The sequence below is a fragment of the Ursus arctos genome, unplaced genomic scaffold, assembly GCF_023065955.2.
Source record: "Ursus arctos isolate Adak ecotype North America unplaced genomic scaffold, UrsArc2.0 scaffold_6, whole genome shotgun sequence".
NCBI lineage: Eukaryota > Metazoa > Chordata > Mammalia > Carnivora > Ursidae > Ursus > Ursus arctos.
This window is the reverse complement of record NW_026623078.1, coordinates 78,194,895-78,211,987: the sequence shown is the minus strand read 5'-3', so window position 1 is coordinate 78,211,987 and position 17,093 is coordinate 78,194,895. Positions and strand designations below refer to the sequence as shown.

At 46.2% G+C, this 17,093-nt stretch overlaps 1 protein-coding gene across 1 annotated transcript in view; it reads right to left on the bottom strand.

Annotated features, from left to right (window-relative positions):
* TG (thyroglobulin) overlaps positions 1-17,093 on the bottom strand; it is a 244,300-nt gene that overhangs the window by 122,838 nt on the left and 104,369 nt on the right. The window lies entirely within an intron of this gene.

The window sequence follows — 17,093 nt, the reverse complement described above, 5'->3', positions numbered from 1 at the left end:
GAACCTAAAGATACATTCAAACTGAAAGTAAAGTGATGGAATACCATCTTTCACGCCAATGGACCTCAAAAGAAAGCTGGGGTAGCAATTCTCATATCAGACAGATTGGATTTTAAACTAAAGACTATAGTTAGAGACACAGAAGGGCACTATATTATTCTTAAAGGATGTATCAAACAAGTGGATATAACAATTATAAATGTATATGCCCCCAACAGGGGAGCAGCAAGATACACAAGCCAACTCTTAACCAGAATAAAGAGACATATAGATAAAAATACGTTAATAGTAGGGGACCTCAACACTCCACTATCAGAAATAGAACACCCATGCAAAAAATCGACAAAGAAACAAGGGCTTTGGATGCCATACTCGACGAGTTGGACCTCATAGATATATATAGAACACTACACCCCAGAACCAAAGAATACTCATTCTATTCTAATGCCCATGGAACATTCTCAAGAATAGACCGTGTTCTGGGACACAAAACAGGTCTCGACCGATACCAAAAGACTGAAATTATTCCCTGCATATTCTCAGACCACAACACTTTGAAATTGGAACTCAACCACAAGGAAAAATTTGGAAGAAACTCAAACACCTGGAGACTAAGAACCATCCTGCTCAGGAATGATTCAATAAACCAGGAAATCAAAAATCAATTTAAACAATTTATGAAAACCAATGAGAATGAAAACACAACGGTCCAAAACCTATGGGATACTGCAAAGGCAGTCCTAAGGGGGAAATACATAGCCATCCAAGCCTCACTCAAAAGAATAGAAAAATCTAAACTGTAGTTTTTATATTCTCACCTCAAGAAGCTGGAACAGCAACAGAGGGACAGGCCTAATCCACGCACGAGGAAGCAGTTGACCAAGATTAGAGCAGAAATCAATGAATTAGAAACCAGGAGCACAGTAGAGCAGATCAACAGAACTAGAAACTGGTTCTTTGAGAGAATTAATAAAATTGACAGATCACTGGCAAGACATATCCAAAAGAATAGAGAAAGGACCCAAATTAATAAAATTATGAATGAAAAAGGAGAGGTCACAACCAACACCAATGAAATTGGAAGGATTATTAGAAACTTTTATCAACAGCTTTATGCCAATAAATTAAGCAATCTGGAAGAGATGGAGGCTTTCCTGGAAACCTATAAACTACCAAGACTGAAACAGGAAGAAATTGATCTTTCAAACAGGCCAATTAATTATGAGGAGATTGAGTCAGTGTTAAACAACCTTCCAAATAACAAAACTCCAGGCCGAGACGGTTTTCCTGGGGAATTCTACCAAACATTCAAAGAAGAAATAATACCTATTCTCCTAAAGCTATTTCAAAAAATAGAAATAGAAGGAAAGCAACCAAACTCATTCTATGAGGCCAATATTACCTTGATCCCCAAACCAGGCAAAGACCCCATCAAAAAGGAGAATTACAGACCGATTTCCCTAATGAATATGGACGCCAAAATCCTCAACAAGATACTTGCTAATAGAATCCAACAGTACATTAAAAGGATTATCCATCATAACCAAGTGGGATTCATCCCTGGGATGCAAGGGTGGTTCAACATTCACAAACTGATCGGGGTCTTAGATTTTATCCAGAAAGAAAAATTCAGAAATCATATGATTTTCTCAATAGATGCAGAAAAAACATTGGACAAAATACAGCATCCTTTCCTGATTAAAACCCTTCAGAGTGTAGGGATAGACGGTACATTCCTCAATCTCATAAAAACCATCTATGAAAAGCCTACAGCAAATATTATTGTCAACGGGGAAAAGCTGGAAGCCTTTCCCTTAAGATCAGGAACACGACAAGGATGCCCACTCTCACCACTATTATTCAACATAGTACTAGAAGTCCTTGCAACAGCAATCAGACAACAAAAAGGGATAAAAGGTATCCAAATCGGCAAAGAAGAAGTCAAAATGTCTCTCTTCGCAGATGACATGATACTCTATATGGAAAACCCAAAAGAATCCACTCCCAAACTATTAGAAGTTATAGAGCAATTCAGTAATGTGGTGGGATACAAAATCAATGCTCAGAAATCAGTTGCATTTCTATACACGAATAATGAGACTGAAGAAAGAGAAATTAGGGAATCCATCCCATTTACAATAGCACCAAAAACCATACGTTACCTTGGAATTAACTTAACCAGAGACGTAAAGGATCTATATTCTAGAAACTATAAATCACTCTTGAAAGAAATTGAAGAAGACACAAAAAGATGGAAAAATATTCCATGCTCATGGATCGGAAGAATTAAAATAGTTAAAATGTCCATGCTACCCAGAGCAATCTACACTTTCAATGCTATCCCAATCAAAATACGGAGGACATTTTTCAAAGAACTGAAACAAATAGTCCTCAAATTTGTATGGAAGCAGAAAAGGCCCCGAATCGCCGAGGAACTGTTGAAAAGGAAAAACAAAGCTAGGGGCATCACAATGCCGGATTTCAAGCTGTACTACAAAGCTGTGATCACAAAGACAGCATGGTACTGGCACAAAAACAGACACATAGACCAATGGAACAGAATAGAGAACCCAGAAATGGACCCTCGGCTCTTTGGTCGAGGATAAAGCAGGAAAAAACATCCAGTGGAAAAAAGCAGGAAAAAACATCCAGTGGAAAAAAGACAGTCTCTTCAAAATATGGTGCTGGGAAAATTGGACAGCTACATGCAAAAGAATGAAACTTGACCACTCTCTCACACCATACACAAAGATAAACTCCAAATGGATGAAAGATCTCGATGTGAGACAGGAATCCATCAAAATCCTAGAGGAGAACATAGGCAGCAACCTCTACGACATTGGCCAAAGCAACCTTTTTCATGACACATCTCAAAAGGCAAGAGAAACAAAAGATAAAATGAACTTGTGGGACTTCATCAAGAGAAAAAGCTTCTGTACAGCCAAGGAAACAGTCAAAAAAACTAAGAGGCAGCCCACGGAATGGGAGAATATATTTGCAAATGATGCTACAGATAAAAGACTGGTATCCAAGATCTACAAAGAACTTCTCAAACTCAATACGCGAGAAACAAATAAACAAATCATAAAATGGGCAGAAGATATGAACAGACACTTTTCCAATGAGGACATACAAATGGCTAACAGACACATGAAAAAATGTTCAAAATCATTAGCCATCAGGGAAATTCAAATCAAAACAACACTAAGATACCACCTTACGCCAGTTAGAATGGCAAAAATGGACAAGGCAAGAAACAACAATTGTTGGAGAGGATGTGGAGAAAGGGGATCCCTCCGACATTGTTGGTGGGAATGCAAGTTGGTACAGCCACTCTGGAAAACAGTGTGGAGGTCCCTTAAAACGTTAAAAATTGAGCTACCCTATGACCCAGCCATTGCACTACTGGCTATTTACCCCAAAGATACAGACGTAGTGAAGAGAAGGGCCATATGCATCCCAATGTTCATAGCAGCTTTGTCCACAATAGCTAAATCGTGGAAGGAACCGAGATGCCCTTCAACAGATGACTGGATTAAGAAGTTGTGGTCCATATATACAATGGAATATTACTCAGCTATCAGAAAGCACGAGTTCTCAACATTTGCTGCAACATGGACGGCACTAGAGGAGATAATGCTAAGTGAAATAAGTCAAGCAGAGAAAGACAATTATCATATGATTTCTTTCATCTATGGAACATAAGAACTAGGAAGATTGGTAGGGGAAGAAAGGGATAAAAAAAGGGGGGGGTAATCAGAAAGGGGAATGAACCATGAGAGACTATGGACTCTGAGAATTAAACTGAGGGCTTCAGAGGGGAGGGGGTGGGGGAATGGGATAGGCTGGTGATGGGTAGTAAGGGGGGCACATATTGCATGGTGCACTGGGTGTTATATGCAACTAATGAATCATCGAACTTTACATCAGAAACCAGGGATGTACTGAATGGTGACTAACATAATATAATAATAAAAAAAAAAAAGAAACCACGCTTTACTACAAGGCCAGCCTTCCTTTCCAGATGAGCACAGTGGGAGCAGCCTTCAGGCCCACCCAGCAGGTGCCCTCTGAGCCATAAACATTCGTGTTCATTTTGTTTCCTTTGTTTAAAATATACTTTATAGATTGCAATGCCAGCATCACTTACTTAAAAAAAAATCATCTCCCCTTGAATTTGAAATGCCATGTTTATCATATATTAAGTACTTATATAAACATACATATATTTATATATAATATATAAAGAAAAATATAAATATATAAAGAAAAAAACCTTACATTTTTCTCTTTTTCTTTTTTTTTTTAAAGGTTTTATTTATTTATTTGACAGAGAGAGAGAGTGAGAAAGCACAAGCAGGGGGAAGAGCAGAGGGAGAGGGAGAAGCAGGCTCCTCGCTGAGCAGGGAGCCCAACTCGGGGCTGGATCCCAGGACCCCGGGCATCATGACCTGAGCCAAAGGCGGACGCTTAACCAACTGAGCCACTCAGGCGCCCCAACCTTTGTTTTTCCTTCATTTCTTTGTAAATTGTAGCTCGACCCTCACACTGCTTAAACTAGTCACTGTGTTTAATACATTTTACCAGCAAATGGTAAAACTCTTCCCATGTTACTTCTCTTTATAAAATATTCCTTAGCTATTTTTTGTTATTTATTCTACCAGATGAAATTCAAAGCCATCTTATCAAGTTTCATAAAATCTTTGGGATATTAATTGGAATGTCCTCGAAGTTAAAAACTAACTTGAGAAAAAGATTTTAGATTTTATTATGTTTCATGTTTGCTGTCATGAAGAATGGAATGGAATTTCTTTCCCCGTTATATTTTTAAAAGAGTTGTTGTTGGCGTAAAGGAAAGCCATGTATTTGGGTGTGTTTATTTTCTAACAGGATCCTGAACCGACTCAATGTAACTCGCAGACGTGGTCGAAAGGCAGGCTCCTCTCCGTGTGGCCTCTTTGGAAACAGGGCCCAATCTAGATGGCAGATACCAGTGACCTGCCTCTAGGGTTCTGGCCAGGCAGTCCTCTGTAGCAACCAATTAAGTTCTGTATTTGCCCATTTACTCAACAACTCCTTCTACATTCCAGGTACTATACCTGAGAGAAAAAAAAAAAAAAAAAAAAAAAAAGGCGGAAGCCTGAAAAAATACGCTAATTAGCTAACAAGTTTAGGATCCTTCCTATTTCCCATGAGTAATTCTCAACCTCTGGTGAATATCAGAGTCACTCAAAGAATTTGGTACAAATTCCAGAGCCCAGGCACTGTCCCCATGTTAACAAGCCAAAGCTTCTGTGCTCCACATTCCCTTTCTAGGTGACTCGGACACACAACCCAGGGGAGAACAGTCTCTGACAGTCTCTGAAACAGTCCTTTCAGTTTCTTTCGATTTGGCCATGAGTGATGGAGAAAGCTTGGGCTCGTGAAAAGAGACAGTTCTGGATTCAGACCTCATTCAGCCTGATGCTGTGTGTCCTTGGGCAAGTTCCTTAACTACTCAGAGAAACTTGATTCTTTAAAAAATCGTGTCTTTGTGTTAAACGTTGCCCTCGTTCTGCATCTCTAATAAACACAATGCCTCCCAGTGAATGACACGTGACTCCTGAAACCATGGTGTAAATGAGCTCATCAGGCCCTTTACTCTGAGCCCCTTTGAGTCAGGCCTCAGGAAACTAGTCCTTTCCTCCAGAGCAGGGAGAAAGGAAAGCATGAGCGGAAGTGACCAGAGGAGAAGGGGATGGTTGGCCCCTCTAAAATGACTGTCTAGCCTGGAAAGAACGGACGCCTCCCGGGGTACCCAGGACTTCGTGGCCCTGCAGCACCAGGGCATGCTGTCGAGCTGTGCTAGACCCCGCAGCCCCCAGGGAAACTCCCCAGGAGCCACTACGGGGTAGGGGAGCATGCAGGGAGTCGTGGGCCTGCCCCCCAAATTGCCAGAAACCAGAGGATGAGTGAACACATCAGGCATCTCTAAGGAATGGTTGGCTCTGCGCATAGGTCATACATGACACATACATGGTGAAGCAGCTGGCTTCCTTGAGTTTATCCCAGCTCCCCGTCCCATAGCCGGTGACTCCTTCTCTCTGAGCCGCCGATTCCTCATCAGCAAAGTAGGCTATCATGAGATGCTCCCCCTGGTGTGGTAGTGGTCCGGGACTGGGTGGGGACGGGGGCGGGAATCTTAGTGAATGGAGACCCTGGGACAGCCTCTGGGTCAAGCTATGGCTTCTCGCTGCATTTCGGTCACTGTCTTCTCAGAACTACAGAGGCGTGAGCCTGACTCAAGTACAGGGAGGGAGGGGTCCCTAAGCGGTATAGGAGCCGGTGATGCTCTGACTCCTGCCGGATCCCTGCTTCCCCTCGCCCCACCCCAGCCTGGTTCCTGGGCACCTTGCTGCCTGCCCATATGCCCCTCATCCTCTGCCCTCTGGCCCCGATTCCTCGGTCTGGTCGCGGGCACAGTGGAACCAGGCAGTGCACCTGCCTGACTAGTCGCTGGGCCTCAGTTTCCAGAGCAGACCTGCTGCTGAATAGAGCGACAAGGTTTTATGAGCTCAACACAACCCAAAATGAAACCCTCATGGCCCCTGATCCTACTGTTTATCCCCACACCATGTTCTTTCTCCTCAGGATATGCCCCCCCAACCACGTCCCACCCAGAAGTCCTACCATCCTATGGCCTCACCTTGTCCTGTCCCTTTCGCTGACTCGGCCCCTCTGAGAATTGTCCCTTTTCCATCCAGATCTGGCCTCGCCAATTCCACTCCACCTACCAACGCTCCAGTAACTGAGACCCAAACGGGCCTCCCTCCGGCCAGTCTCGCCGCTCTCAGGCCACAGTCACACTGGGGCCGGGTTCCCTCCCAAACTGATTGCAGCACTACTCACCTCCTGCCGTCCTCAGGAGACAGGCAAACCTGGGGCGGGGGGAGGAGGCAGGGCACCTCCACGGAGGTATCCAGATGTATCGCACCCCCCACTTTTATAGGGTGGGCCTGAGTGCTCCCCAGTCTCACCCAGACACCAAACACATCAGATAGGGACACGGAGCCACAGGGAAGAAAGGTCACAGAAGCATTCCCCAAGGTCACAGGGCATTCCTCACAGTTAAGGGGGAGCAGGGTCAGGGGCTGTGCTGACCCCCTCTACTTCACGATAGCCTGGGACCTCCTCGGTGAGGTAGTGACGGACAGATCAGCCCTCCTTCCCAGTGACAAATGTGCTCTGTCCCAACCTCTTGACCCACACCCTGCACCGTGATGGGGAGGAGTCTGGGCAACTCTTTCCTATAAAGATGACCTGAGTCTGAGACAGCTTACCGCCAGTCTGAAGGCCTTCCCCCCGAAGGTGAGTGACCCCACTAGTTAGCACAGGGGACATGGGGGCCCGAAAGGCATGTCACGCAGCCTCTGTCCTCCACGATGGTATAGACCAGCCACAAGTATGACCACCTCGTGGGCAGGCACACGCACTTGGAAAGTCTAGGATGATCTCATTCCGTCTTACAATACTTCACTGAGATGAGCAACATTATCCCTATTTGATAGAAGAGAAAAGTGAGTCTCGGAGAAGGCAGTGGTGTGCCCGAGGCCTCACAGCTCGAGGCGGCAAGTGAGCAACTGACCCCAGGTCAGCCCTAGGCCTTGTATCCCACCGCGCCCCGCAGAGCTGCTGAGGGTGGGAGACGGCACAGCGGAGCGAGGGCAGAGGGCGCAGAGAAGCAGGTGGTGGGACAGCAGCAGGTGGGCCCGTCCATGACTCTGGGGCAGCGGGGGCTATGACCTTAGCATGGGTCGGCCTCCGGGAACATCGAGGTACTTCTGCTCCCTTCTGGAAAGCACTGTATTCCCTCTTAACGTAGACTAAGTAAAACCAAAATCATTAGACCAGAGTATTTTCAAATACATGGAAAACTCATGTTTCATCCTTTTTCTTTTTCCTTCCTTCCTTCCTTCCTCCCTTCCTTCCTCCCTCCCTTCCTTCCTTCCTCCCTCCCTCCCTTCCTTCCTTCCTCCCTCCCTCCCTCCCTCCCTCCCTCCCTTCCTTCCTTCCCATCTTCCTTCCTGCCTTCCTGCCTTCCTTTCCAGATACTACTTAAAGGAGGAAATGTTGGTTTGATTTCAAGGCTCAGAGATGTTTCAGCCATTAAAAATAGCTTTAACCCCAGCCTGACCCCCAGGCTGAGACAAACACACACACACACTTACACTCACACACACTCACACACATGCACACTCACACGCGCACACACTCACACATACACTCACATACACTCACACGCACGCACACTCACACACATACACTCACACGCACGCACGCTCGCGCACACTCTCACACACACACACACTCACACGCACACGTTCACTCACACGGCTGCAGATCCACGCACTACAGAAGGGACAGGTGTGCTGCCTCCTGGCTGGGTATCTGGATGGAAGTTCCCTCTCTGGCCCTCGTTTTCCTCACCTGAAAACCGAGGCAGCGCTGCCTGGTGTTTGTGAAGCACTTCGAAGTGCAGAAATGTCAAACCAGTAATAAATGCCTCTCCAACATTCAAACAGCCAAGGACCCTTTTTTTTTTTTTAATGAAAAGACCTTATAATTTTCTTAAGAATCACCAAGAATAAAGCTAATAATGAGTGCAAGCTGTGAAGCGTCCCAAAGCCCACAGGATTCTTCCTATTCTTGCAATCAGAACCAAAAAGAACTCCTTTCGGCTCCTCCGCACTTATCAAAGTGCTGGGTGCGGGACTCAGAGAGAGCGGGAGGAACTTCGAAGGTGCTTTCCATGCACAGGCTGGCTGGCTGGGGCAAAGCATCCACGTTGCAAGCCTTTTGAGCATCTGCTCAAAGAGTGTTCTAGGCACCGGCAAGCCTCCTTGACCTTGAACATGAGAAGAATATAATAGACTCCCTGATCCTGTTTCCACAGCTTCACAGTCACAAGAACTCGCCGATGGGCAGAACCCCGTGTGCTGTCGTTATGGGACAGGATTAACAGTCAGACATCCTGATTTCTCATCAGACACTGTCTTTTAAATGAGAACCACGTCATACTGGGCTGTTCTGCCCTGTTAGAACCCACAGAAAAACCCCAGATGTTCTTTTGATAACAGGGAGAGGGAGAGAGAGAGACATCTTTCTTATCTTGTGATCATTTCAAAGATGAAAATGGGACCAGAGCTGTCTGGTGGTCTAGCATTTCTTCAGCGAGAGATGCCTTACACTTCCAGCAGACCCTACCAGGCGTCTTTTGGCATTTTTAATGCTAGAAAAATACCTAGAGACATATTTACTTCTGCTCAGCCTCCAAATACCCATTTCTTAGCTCTCCAGCAAGCACGACTTCCTCTTTCCCTTTACATCTCCAGAGCTTACTAGACAGATGACAGAGTCCTGTGGGTTGAAATGTGTCCCCTCAAGATTCATACTTTGAAGTCCTAACCCCCAGGAGTACAGGATGTGACCTTATTTGGAGATAGGGTCTTTGCAGAGGTAATCAAGTTCAAGTGAGATCATTAGAACGGTCCCTAATCCAAAACGACTGGCATCCTGACGAAAAGGGGGAAAATTGGACACAGAGTGGCCCATACAAGGAAGACAACGTGAAGACACAGGGAGAGCATGGCTGTCTACAAGCCAAGGAGATGGTTCTGGAACATAGGCATCCCTCGTGGCCTCCAAGGGAAGCCCCTGCCAGCGCCTTGATCTTGGACTTCCCAGTTCCTGGCATTTTGCTGAGGCGGCCCTAACAGACATACAGTGAGTGAAGAGTCAGTAAAGACACCCTTGCCCTGATTTGCTGACAGTCTGCTGCGCCTCCCTCTTGCGCTCTGCCCAGGAAATGCCGATCCTGATGGTAATTCTTACCACGTAAAGCCATACGTATTCCAATGGCTACTATGAATATCAAGCATTTCCTGTTTACTAGACACACCGCAATGTGCTAATGTGTTGTTCTATTTCGTCCACGGACAGCCATGTTCGCGAAGATGAACCAGAGAGGTGTCCCTGCGTGCTTTAAAGAGGGGGCATTCGGGAGGCGCTCTGCCTGGCTGGCTCTCGCTTCTGCCTACCGCCAGCTCTGGCTTCAGGGAAATTACACTCTAAGGTGTTTTTTTTTAAAGATTTTATTTATTTATTTTAGAGAGTGAACAAGAGAGAGAGAGAGAGAGCATGCGGGGAGGGACAGAGGGAGAAGGAGAAGCAGACTCCCCGCTGAGCAGGGAGCCTGACATGGGGCTCGATCCCAGGACCCTGGAATCATGAACTGAGCCGATGGCAGACGCTTAACCCACTGAGCCCCCCAGGCGCCCCTCATTTGTTCTCTGTTGCACATTCTTCTATACGTATTTTTATACAATCCTTTAAAAATGTCTGAGGTCCTTCTCAGCTCATAGGTCATACAACAACGGGCTATGGCTTGCCAGCACTGGTCTGGAAGGCTCGTGGGTTCCAGTTGTATGTGGCATGATGGATTGGAGTGGGGGGGGCGGGGGTCTACATTCTGGGAACCGAAACTGTAACAGGCTACTTGATAGGGAGTTTTGTGCTTTTTCCAGAGATGAGGACTACTCTGGAGATGCCTTCTGGAGGCAAAATAGTCTGCTTTTTTGATATGTTGACATGGTGCTTCCTAACTTGGCATGTTAAAGTCCTTTTACACAATGATGATGATTCATTTGCTTTGTTTTCTAAAACTTGTTCTTATTTGGTAGAATGAAAAATTGGCAAACATGAGCTGTCCAAGCGTACAACGTAAGCTTCCAATCAGAGAGTACAATGTAAGCCCCACTGTCTTCTCCACACCCACGTGGCCTTATCCTACTCAAAACCCAGCCTCCTGCAGCTCCCAGATCCCTGAGATTATGTCACTGCTATCACAGCTGACCCTTGACCCTGCCTCTCCCCTCCCCAATACCATGTCCTAGAAACAAGGGCCCTTACCATGGCTGTAATATCCCCTTTCCCTGCTTTTGGTCACAACCTCCTGACTATGGAAACTTCTAGTCTTTCTTGCTAATTACCCTCAACTGGGGATGCCTTGTCATCCTCCCACATTCTTCAAAGTCTTTTCTATAATTTTCAGCTCACAATTTTCATCTCCACCCCCAACCCTTGCTAAAAATCTTGGGTGACCTTATCATCTACGGGTACAGCCGATGGTCCACTCACTACTCTGGTCTCAGCTTCCTGACCTCTTCAGTCCCGAGACATTTATGTCCACTCACTCCAGCCAAGAACCTCCACAACCACATCCCAATCCTGCCATGGCATTGAACGCCAAAGCCATTTGAGTCTTGGTTTTTCACACTCGATCCCCCCTAAACCAGCTCCTGACTTTCCTGGGGATTCCACTCTCTTCCCCCCTCCACATTATCCCTCTTCACTGGTCTATTGTAAGTCGGGGGCGCATTGGTCCATTGTGTCAACTTCCCTTTTGCCAGTGCCCTCAGCACTCTTTCCTCCCAGCTGGATTAATCCAAGGGGCTGCTTTCTCTGCAGCTTGCCTTGGTCAGCTGGGCAGGACTAGAGACACTTCCACAGACGGGCACCTTCGCAACGTCTGGATCTCTAGCCTCACCCAAACGCTCAGTACCCTGGCAATTTAGTCCTTGCCCCCTTCTGGTCTCTACAACCACCACCCCCAGTGCTTGCTGCTCCCTCCGGGCCCAGCATCGTCATGGCCCCTGCGTGCTCAGCAGGTGCCTGACCTCTTGCCTCCCAGAGAAAAGAGGGACCATCATCAGCATCAGCCTCGACTCTCTGTCCCCCTCTCTGCTCCCTATGAGCCGCCCCATCTTTCCCTCTCTCTTTCTCCTAAATGGAAGAAGGATGATTGTTGGAGCCAGTTCCCCCACCTGTGCTCTAAAGCTCGTTCTTTGTCACCCCCTCAAAGGCATCAGCAACCAATAACACCCCAGCCCAGCCTTGCTCCCACCCCTCCTCTGCCTTCAGCCTGTCCCTGAACACTGACACTTTACTCTTCGCATAGAAACATACTCAAATGCCCCCTGAAAACAACATGTTACTCTAACCCGAGGTTTCTTAACTCGGGGCTTGGATTTCAGGGGCTGGTTTCTCTGCAAATACAGGCAAAAATCTGGTATGAATGGAGGGGGATTCTGTTTGGCTACATCATCGGGGTGACTCATGACCTAAAAACAGATGGTTACCACCAAATGCGCCATCCTCTTTTCTAGTTGTCAGTTTCATTCTCTCTTTTTCTTCAGAGCCAACATTCTTGGGAAAAGTTTGTAGTTTCCACTTTCTCAAATCACTGCTCTACAGTTTTTTCCCCTCATTATCCCACTAGGTTTGCAAAGTGCTTTCCCTGACTAATCCAATGAATGTCTGCAGTCTGTCCCATCTTCCTTGAAATTGCTGGTCACATCTCCCTCCCCTGGTCTCCATGACACCCCGCATCGCCAGCACCCCAATCCCTTTCTACTGCTCCTCTGGCTTCACTTCTGCCTCTCCCTTCAATGCTGCTGTTCCTCAGGGGTCTGTCCTTGACCTTTACTATTTACATCCAACATACTCTCCACAGGTGATCTCACTCTCCCCATGACCGAAAGTACTGACACACTGATGATAATCAGATTGTCTCTAGTCCAGAAGCTTCGCCCAAGCCCCGTGCTGAGACAGGCCATGCTTACTGGACCCCTCGAAGCTGATATTCCCGAGGCATCCCAAACTCAGCATGTTGGAAGCTGAAGGCTTACTCTTACTTCCATCTCACCCACATTCTTCAACTGGTTCCTTTCTTACATTTTCTGTCTCAGGAACTGGCACCACTATCCATGGGACTGCCCAACCTGAAATGTTAAACGTTGTCTGCGACTGGTGTGCACATAAACCAAATGTCCATCTAGAAAGGACACCATAGAAGGAAAGTTAAAATAAATGTTCTTTCAAGTCTAAATTTCAGATTCTACCATTATAAGTGGATACTATTCCTGCGGTAACACATCCCATCTGCACTTCTACCAAAAACATGGCCTCCAAGCTTCCTCCCGATCTGTCTGTTGCCTTCCTTGCCTTCCTCCTCAGCCACATCTCTCATCCACCACTCCCTACCACCCCAAACTCACGTCTGGCAGTCTAGCAAATCACTCTATGTTCACTACTCCTTTCATTCAACATACGCTTACGAAATGTAGTCAGCGTAGTCATATAATGAACTCGTATCATCCTTCAAGACACAATGCGGATGTCACTTCCTATGCAAACCCTTCTAAGGCTCCTACCTCCACCAACACGACCCGTCCCACTGGTATGTCTACTCTTCTACAAACACACGACATTGCAATTTCCTTGTTTTCTATCTCTGTTAAATTATGAGCTCCTGGAGATCAAAAACTCTGCCTCCGTTTTCATTGCTTCTCTAAGACCTATCATAATAGTATACAAAACTACTAACAATAGACGTAGTCATATAGCTGTGGGTGGCATTTATTAATGGTTCCATGTGCTAAACAGGAATAGTAATATCACTATTTTGCATGAACTGCTCAATTCATAAATGTGCATTTAATGAGTTAATAAAGCAGAAATCGGATACTGATTCTTTTTTTATCTGTATAAAGATTAATACTATAATTACTCACAAACACAAAGCCTTAATAAATAATTATCGAACGAGTAGATAAGTGGATCAATTCATCACCTAGGGAACAAACAATGGTCCACCCATTTAATATCGCACTTGTAGGTGGTACATGCCAGTTTATGGAACATTTCATTTACACTGTAAGATTTAATCACTTTGTGCATCAATTGTGTTACTATTACTATTTTTCGAGAGACTGAACTGAAGCTCGGAGGTGGTAAATGACATGGCCACAGTCACGGCTCATGGCTGGCAAACCAAAGACTTGATCCAGACTGCCCCCTCCCAGGCCCCACCTCCCCACAACTACCCCTTTCTCCTCATGACTCAACTTCGAACCTACAGCGGTTCCCTTTAGTGAAATGCACTTCGCCCGCAGAGATGTCCAGAGACATCTAAAATGGTCCAGCATCTGTTGAGGTTATGACCTGCGGGTTGGTGAGTAATCATCTTTTACACCACTGACTTCAAAGACACTGCTGGAGAGAATTTCTAAGGAAAAGACACACACATGAAACCAGACTGGGAGCAAGACTCCCCCCATGTCCTCCTAACAAATGACTATGTTCATCACAAGCAAAATTCCTGCTGCAAATGTGAAAGTTCAAAGGCTCACATTACATCTTATTTCTCTCTAAGAAGTCTGACTCATATCAATTGGGCCCCTTCAAATCCTCCCCTCCTACAGAGGTGATCTGGAAGATAGTATGATAATACGTTTTTCTGAGAGCATGTGAACTCCTCTCTCTTGAGGTCATTCTGTGTGATCCTGGGTGCTGGGTCCCACTGCAGAAATTCCGGGGCACAAATGCCTGTGGAGAACCAATGGGAACCGAGCAAAGTAATTGCAATCGTGCAGAGGTCCCTCTCGGGATGCTGAACAAGGGCATCGGGCAGAGGCTAGCCTGAGCTCTCAGTGGACTGTGGGTAACTCGCCCCAGGTCACGCAGACTCCTGAGAATGCACTCAGACCCTCCCCCCACCCGCCCGCAGGCGCTGTGGCAGTAAGGGCAGCTGTGACCGTCCCCGTTATCAGTTACATCGTGTGTGTGCCAGGCACCGTGCGGAGCACTTCCCTCCGTGACTTCATCCGAATCTCCCAGCCACCGGTGGATGTAGGGCTCTTAAGAAATCTGCCTTCGCGACACTCAGGCTCAGAGCAGTGACGTGACTCGCCCTGGGTCATACAGACTAAGAACAGAACTAGAATTGAAACCCAGATTCACCCAAAGCCGAAGTCTCTCTGCCTCACTGCTTCTACTTCTACAAACACCTGCCAAGCCCCTGCTGGCCTGTGCGTAAGTGATCACAAAAACAGAAAAACAAAAGCCACACCTTAGTAGCATAACTGAGCCAATCATTAGAATCACAAAAATAGAAAACTCAAGGGGAAACTTAGAGGTCATCGAAGCCACCTCCTCACGCAGCAAGGGCATCTCCAGCACGGCTGGTACTCCAGTGGCGGGGAGCTCATCACCTCAATCTCCATCACAGCAAGACCACGTTCTCCTTCCATCCTCTGACCCCATCTGCTTCTCAGCCGCTGGGGGTCCCCCATGATGCCAGACGCCCTATCCATACTGAGGCCTCCCCGCGGTCCCTCCCGAGCTGGGCCCTCTTGCCTCCTAGACTTTGCACACGTGGGAGGGAAGGCGACAGCTTCCATTATAAATCAAACCCAGTTCCTCCAAGGAGCTCAGGGAATTCAGCAGAGACTCAACAGAGGAGAAGAATAAACGAGGAATGACCGAAGGATCATTAAAATGAAACAAAACTTCATAGAGCATCAGCCACTTATAACACAGTATGACTATTTTTAATCAACAGTCAGTATTATTATAATCCATGAAACTGAAAGTAATCTACCACTGTCGATGGATTGCATTCAGGGATGGTTTAATTTATTGTCAGCTACATAGAATGACTTGAGGGGCTCTAGGAAAGTCAACCTGTCTAAAATATTTCCTCCAAATACTTACTTGTCAAATGGTCTGAGAAATAGAAGTTTTCTGGCTTATCCACTTGTTAAAATGGGAAAACTCTTGTAGAAAATATCATATTGAAATAATATCAGTCATTATCACCTTAGTTTGAATTATTTTGTGAACTCCATTAGGTTGACAAGAGCTCTCTAGCAGAGCACTAGGAAATGGAGCAGTAAATAAGCAAGGTGCTTCGACTCCATGACAGTTAGCTACTCAAGGCTGATTTGGGGGTGGGCCCTGCCTTGGGATGGAAGTGCAGAGGGGAGGCATGGTGCTGAGGAGCATGAAGTTATGAGTTTCCCAGAGTGGGCTGAATGCCAGGAATAGGAAGGGGAAAAATATCAGGTGGAACCAAAAGTCAGTTCCCTCCACCTCACAGTTTCCACTGGGGTCACTTTTTATTATGTGGTGTCTGATTGATTCCAGGCTAAAAAAATACTTCCTATAGCTAAGCAAGAGACCTGAAAGAAATCTTTAAAGCTAAAGCCAAAACGACCAAACCCAAAAGGTAGTTCCCAGTTGGCATATTTTCTTCTTGGCTCTATCTACCTTAAATTTGATTGAGTGAATCCTTGATGGGCCAGGTACAGAACTGGCTGTATCTGAGGAGGAAGTTTCTGAAGAAAATCCTAAGCCTTCTCTATCCCCTAAGATCTAACAAGGGTTCAAGACCCAAACATTCAGCAAACATGAATCAAGTGCCTCCCAGGCTCACTATGGACAGCTGCACAGGTTGTACACTGTACAATCGCAGGGGCGGGATTCATAAATATTACCTGTGAAAGGGATCCCTTCGAACTGGCAATACTTGACCTAATTTAGCTATTCCAACAAAGCCAACCTTCAGCAGACAGTGGATGAAGCAATTCCACGTATAATATCTCTTTCAAGCTTAATAACAGCTCTTTGAAGTAGGCATCCTCATCTCCATTCTACAGGTGAGGCAGCTGAGGCTCAAAGATTCTTTAAATTGGTCAAAATCATACATCTAAGGAGAGGCAAAGGAAGGGCTCCCATCTCCTGGTGGCTTCCAATACTCCACCACCCTTTATTCATTTATTCTTTCCTCCAAGAAACATTAATTGAATCACTATGAGCTTTAAATAGGTGCTGGAAGCTGGGCAGGGCCCCCCAGAAGGAGGTATGTTTCTCAGCACCCCCTTGCACCCTCCCAGCCGCAGGGCCATCACAGCCCTCCCGCACTGGCTGCTCCCAGGGTGCGCACGCTCGAGGGCTGGAGCATTTTCTAAGGGGCATTTTGAAGTGTCTCAGGTGAAATGGACTTAGAATGCAGATACAGATCCCCGAAGCCTCATATTCTGTGTTTTCCTCTGGATTGCGATCCAGAGACTCCATGTTTAGGCAAGCAGGAGAGGGGGAGAGAGTGGCCATCCTACGGCAGACACCAACATCTGACCAGACAATTCCTGCCAACCCCGAGCACCCTCTCTGGATTGGTTGTTGTGGGTCTTTTAAAAACGACGGACATGTTCTCT